This window comes from Pollachius pollachius, assembly GCF_949987615.1.
Source record: "Pollachius pollachius genome assembly, chromosome: 8".
NCBI classification, from domain to species: domain Eukaryota; kingdom Metazoa; phylum Chordata; class Actinopteri; order Gadiformes; family Gadidae; genus Pollachius; species Pollachius pollachius.
The window spans coordinates 25,771,894-25,778,735 of NC_136941.1; positions in this window are offsets into that span (position 1 = coordinate 25,771,894).

Below are 6,842 nucleotides of genomic sequence, written 5' to 3' on the forward strand. Positions count from 1 at the left end.
ACATCTTCTCTTTTACCTGGAGGGGAGAAAAACTCACCTACACCCGAATGCCACAGGGGTACCGATCGACCCCCACCATATTCAACGACTGTGTGCGGAAGGACCTCAAGGACACTGTACTTCCCGACGGAGTGGTTATGGTTCAATATGTAGACGACATCCTGCTCGCCGCGCCTACCAGACAAACCTGTGTGGATGCTACCAAGACCCTGCTCGAAACCCTAGGGAAAGCAGGGTACAAGGTCAAGCGGCCCAAACTACAGGCTGTCCGGCCCAGGGTGAAATTCCTGGGGAGGCTGATCGGAGGAGATACCAGAGACATGACCCAGGATACCCGAGAAACCATCCTGAATTACCCAAAACCCGCCACGGTTCGGCAAATGTTGGCCTTCCTGGGCCTGTGCAACTACAGCCGCCAGTACCTCCCGGAATTCACAGAGCGAACGTCCGAACTCCGCCAGATGGTCACCACAGCCGGGGCCCGAAACCTACGGGCCCCGCTGGAGTGGGACTCAGGAAAAGACACCGCCTTCCATCAGCTGAAACAGGCCCTCCACTCAGCCGCCGCCCTCCAAGCCCCCGACTATACGGCCCCCTTCCATCTGGACGTCACACAGAGAAACGGAAATGTAGCGGCCACCCTCTGGCAGGCAAAGCCCGGCACCCGAAGGATCCTCCTCTATCACAGCTCGGCCCTACCCACTCCGGGCCTAGGACTCCCTCACTGTGCCAGACATCTCATGGCCATCGCCATCGCCCTACGGAAGACACAGTTCCTCACCATGAACAACCCCACGGTAGTGCACACCACCCACGGAGTCAAGGCTGCAGTGGAGAGCTCACTCTTCACCCTGTCGGCCGCCATTACCCAGATCCGGTTGACCGAGGCCCTGACAGATCCCTCGGTGAGCTACTCAACAAAAGGAGTAAATATGACCGGAGAGTATCCCGCAGACACAGACGGCACCCCCCACAACTGCGCGCCTCGCATCCTGTCGGAACTCCGAGCACGACCAGACCTCCAAGGGACCCTCCCTCGCCCTGCAGCCTCTGACTTTGAGGACGAGCTCCCCTACACACTCCCAACCTACGCCTCCGAAGAGACACTCCCAGCCCCCGCCGATGACTGTGTCCCCGCCGAGCCGGACATCTACCCGTGAGTGCGAGTGGCCTCTCCAGATGCACGGCCCCGGCGTCCTGTTTCCATCACCGTCGGCTGACACCCCACCGCAACACCCCTTCCCTCTTCCCCCCCCCCCCGCCTGTGACGTGCTAGTAACCTCTCCAGGTGGGCTGCCCCATTCCCGTCCCCGCCAACGGCATCACCCCCCTCCCACCTGAAGCACCCACGACGCCCGGACCAGGGATCTGCGTTCCGGTACCAGGGGCTGCGGCCCGCTCCCTTAAGGCTTGAGGGCACCCCTGGCTGTATTCGCTTCTGTACGCTTCACTGTTTTTAGCCGCTCCCATATCTATGCCCGCGTCTACGCAACCGACGCCGGGAACGTAAATGTTGTTGTTTATATCGCTGTCCCACTAGATGGAGCTCGGGGATTCACACGGGCGAGATTCCAGGGGCCTTGATTGCCCGTTTATCAGATGAGGTCCTGAGCGCAGTTGAATAAAAGGGTCTAATGCTCAGGTGGCGCCTTGCGACCACCTGCCCATGATGACGCTCAGGACTACTCCATGGTTTCAGTTGTTCCCGTGCCCCGGGCCTACCCTGGATGCCCCATGCGTGTGATTGTTTGTTGTAACACGACCAGTCAACTCCTCCTCACATCCTTAGTGTGTGGTCCTCTAGGGATGGGTTGAGGGGGATTGCCATTCGTTATCTGCCTCATATCTTCGCTATTATTTAGGGACACGTTTCGTGGTTACATTTCTTTCCTGTGATCGTTAGTGTATTTGTGTGATTGTTGCATTTATATTGTTATTGTTTAATAATGTTATGATGGTAGTCCCGCGCTGGAGTCCTACCCCTCGTACCCCTAATGAGTAAAAGTCGTCTTGCGACGACTTGAGGGGGATATGTTGGGCAAAATAACCTGCTGAGCACATCACATGTACATTATAAATATAGCTAACTCCTACCCTAGCTTAATGAGCACATCACATGGCAGTCACCTTATAATATAGTCAACTTTTAACACATAACACATACATGAGAATATAGTCAGGTCAGGGCCGGAGCCAGGGCCCCATATCTCCTCCCGGCAGATGGTAGACACTCAGACAATGCACCAGTCATCCTCAAGAACGGGAGGACCACAACAGGTGATGCTCTGAAGCTCTCCCCCGTGAGGAGGAACACAAGAAGATATACATGCATACACTAGTGCCTGGGAGCCAAGGTCAAGTAAAAACACACAGAACCACACACTTCTCAAACGCACACACCTCATCACGAGGAGATACAGCATAAGACTGTATCACTCTGAGACTCTTCACCTTCTTCCGAAGCAGACCTTCCACGGAGGCGAAGCTCCGGACGAACCATCAGCGCTGATTAGGGACTTAGACATATTCGATTTCTCACGCTTATGACTCTGTATAACCGTTGCCACTTTACTTAATAAATCCAAGGTCCTCGTGCCGACAGACTTTATTACCTCTCCGTCTCATTTCATCTGGTCCAGTAACTAGACAGACCGTTTTTCCCTTCAGAACATATGAACAATATATACAGTATGATAAAAAACAAACAAATACACATCTAATATAAATATAACTAGTTGAGTTGAATGACTTGTAAACATGATAACCCAATATTGCAAAAGTGTTACGTATTTTAAGCACATAAGCTACCCACACATAGCCACTAGGAAGTAGGATCGAACACATAAACTGTAATTACCATACATAGCCACTAGGAAGTAGGATCGAACACATAAGCTGCCCACACATAGCCACTAGGAAGTAGGATCGAACACATAAGTTGCCCACACATAGCCACTAGGAAGTAGGATCGAACACATAAGCCGTAATTAGATGTAATAAAAAGATGTAATCAAAGTGGTGAACCACATAAAACAGAGTGCAAAAAACAGCCGCTGCTTCTCAAAGCTGTGTAAAGATTTGGGCCCCGAGCACATGCAAGTGTTGTATCACTTAGAAGTCCGCTGGTTATCGCGGGGTAAGGTGTTGTCACGTTTTTATGAACTTAAAACAGAAATCGCCACCTTCCTCTCAGAGAAAAACTCCCCATATGCTGAACTGTTTGACAACGAAATCTGGCTGGCACGAGTTGCATATCTTGCTGATGTGTTTGAGCACCTCAACGCGTTAAACGTGTCTATGCAAGGAAGAAGACACAATGTTTTTGAACAGTCCGACAAAATCGCTACGTTCAAGAAAAAAAATCACACTGTGGGTAAATCATTTATTCAAAGACAGACTGGACATGTTTCCCAATGCTTGCCATGAAGTACAGCAGCTGGACACCGCGGTCAAGTGACTTGAAAAAAACCCTCAGTCCGCATCTTACTAAACTTCAAGCTCGGTTTGTTGACCACTACTTCCCTGAGAAATACAGAGATAATGATGCTTGGATATGCGACCCCTTCCACATCGACATGGAAAGCATCACGTTGCCGAGCAACGAAGAGCATCAGCTGGTGGAGCTGTCATGTGACCAGACGATGAAAAAAAGAGATTTGGCAAGGTAGCCCTTTCCCACTAATGGTGCAGCGAGGTGATGAGTGAGTATCCATCCCTCGCGACTCTTGCAGTCAAAACGCTCCTACCATTCAGCACAACCTATCTGTGTGAAAGTGGCCTTTCCACCGTGTCCAAAATTAGAATCTTTCATAGGGCCCAAAATTCCTGGCAGCGCCCCTGAGGCAACTAGAACATATTGCATTTGGTTTCTTTATTAAAAGTAGACAAAAACCGATGCAAAATGTGCCGGTGGAACAGCATGAAGATCCTAAACAATGTTAAAACGTTAATTCGTATTAGTTACGATCAGTGGGTGTTCAGAGGGAAAAACACATAAAACATCCAACTACGTAACAGAACATTACAATACCTTGATGTATGTCTACAGTGGAGTTCCATGCGCACAGACCCCTCACAAAGGCGGCAATTGAGTCGCATTAATTATTGATTCATGATGCCGTCCTCACCGGTTATGATGTCGGTTGCCTGGGCCATTTTTCTGTTTTCACGCCTGTCTGCTGCGAAACAAAGACACCGGAGGTGACGACTGTATCACCGACGCATATGTCTGCTGACTAATCAAATGATGGTACGTATAACTTCTTTATTTTTTCATTGTATGAAATATCAGTTAGCCAGCCGGCTCACCTGGAAATGTATGCTAGCTTTCGTATGCGTTTGTAGCTACGATCTGTTTTTTAACCATGTATGCGTTAATTTATTTTTGTCAGTACCGGGCGAGTTAGGAAATGTTATCATCAAGTGGTTTGAAATAGTGATTGTAATGTTTTTCTTGGAAAGAGGGGTCGAATCCAAAGGAATAGCTTTAACGAGACTTTATTTGTATAAAGTATTTTCGGTATGGTAAACTGATGCTCTGAAGTAAAGAGAGATTGGAGATGTGCCTTAGCACGTGCGAGAGTGTTCTCCTAGCTGATCCTAACCACAAACCCACGTATGGTAATCGCTGCCGGGAGAGTTCTAAAGGTTTCGTGGCCAGGTGGTCTTCTTTATGGACTCAGCGAGGACCGGAAGACTCGGAGAGAAACCGGTGTGACGTAATCCTCGGTTTTCCTCGCCTGGTCTGTGATGCTGCCCTCTGTGGCTAAAGTATCTATTGTAGCCTTCAGTAATGTCCTGCTTTCCCTTGTGGCTATGTGTAGTATTTACGGCTTATATATTTGGTCCTACCCCCTATTGGTTAAGTGAGGGAAATACAGCTTGTGTTCCTAAAATACGTAACATGATGTAATGGTTTGCGTCGAGGCATCGGGGCGTGTGTCGAGTACGTCGGCTGTTACGTATTTTAAGCACATGGGCTACCATGCATAGCCACTAGGAAGTAGGATCGAACACATAAGCTGTAATTACTATACATAGCCACAAGGGGGGCAGGACCCGACATATAAGCTGCAATAACTACACCAGCCACAGATGGCAGCACATTTAGACAGGTGAGGAAGGCGGAGCCAATACGACACATAGGCCACGCCTACTCGGTATTAAAGCAGGGCCTGGAGCCAACAAGATCAGAAACATCCGGCAGTCCATACTAGGGAGTTAGGTACAGAGGCCTGCTGTTTGTCGCTCACATGCGTGTCTATACCATTCCCCTCCTTTTGCTTCATAGTTACCATACCGAAATACTTCAACAAATAAAGTGAGTTAAAAGCGATCCGAATTGGACTACTTTCTTCAAGAACGCAACAGCTCCTCCCCAGCGAAGCTCCGTATCGAGTAGGATTCATAGGCGAAATTAGGTTGCGCTGTTGCGCGATAGGACTACTTAAAATCTTAGCCAAATGATTTGATCAAACCAATTTGGTGGTTCATCTGGCTGAGAGGCTTTGACGTTTCATGAGGCATCATCTTGACACCAGTTTGAACATCAGTCTTTTTGTTTCTCCAGGCGGATCGTCCGCCTATGTACTGCAGGGTGGATGCGACTGCCCATCCTGCGGATAAGGCGCGATGAGGGGGCTGAACTGTGGCAAGACTTTCGCCTGTCCAGACGTGCCATGAACAGCCTGCAGAGGCTCCTGGACAGGGGGCAACATCATGGTTGGGGGGAATCAACTTGAGGTCCTTATCTACACATATTGGCTTGCCCACGGACTGTCATAGCGGGTGGTATCCAGTGTGTTCAGTGTGCTGAAGGCAACTGTGCACAGAGTTATACACCGGCTGGCACAGAGTATCTGGAACAATTTGGTGATCTCCTTCCCACAGGCCTATGAGGAGCTGCGAGCAGTAGGGCAAGGGTTTGATGATCTATCAGGGACCCCTGCTTTTGCAAATGTCGTCGGGCGATAGATGGAACTCATATTCGGATCAAGCCACCACAACTACATCGCCTAGACTATCTCAATTACAAGAACTTCTTTTCAATTAACATGCAGGCCATATGCGATGCAAAGGGGAAACTTTTAGACATTTTTGTAGGCTACCCAGGGTCTGTCCATGACACGTTATTTTTATTTGACTGCCAGGTATCCACCGCCGGGTTACATGCTTTTAGGTGATGGTGGGTACCCCTGCCTCCAGACGCCCATATGTCTGTTGACTCCATATAAAGAGCCGGTGATTGGGCGGGTGCGGCAGCGCTTTAATTACCACCAGTCCAAGGCGCGTGGTGTTAAGCCCAGTTCAGACCAAAGATTTGCCTCGCAACTGCTTGCAACTCGCGACGAGACGGACTGAGACGTTCTAAAAACCAGGCAGTTCACACTGCTGCAACAGGCGGCGACGGTAGGTGGTTTCCCTAGCAACTGTGAACGCTCTGGCACAGCTGTGAGACTCAACAGCATCAGCATCACTTGCGTTTACTAACCTCAGCCTAACTAATTTAGGTTTGCGATTATTTTTATTTTGCTTGAGAGTCAGCTAGAGTTACTGTGTTGTCATTAGGGTTGGCCATCGAGCATCGATTGGAACCGGGACTAACATTCCGGTTCTCCCGGAATCGTTCAAATTTTTAAATTTCGATTCCTAGTTTCGATGCCCAGTCCGCCGACCGGAAGAAGAAGCCGCCGAAAACTAACAAAGAAGAAGCTTCCGGAGAAGCCGCGAAACTGTTTATGCTCGCGTAAACATGGAAACTGTGTGGCGGCGCTCGAAAGTGTGGCTTAACTTTAATAAAACAAATGACAAGTCGGCTCGGTGCAACACTTGCAAAACGATTA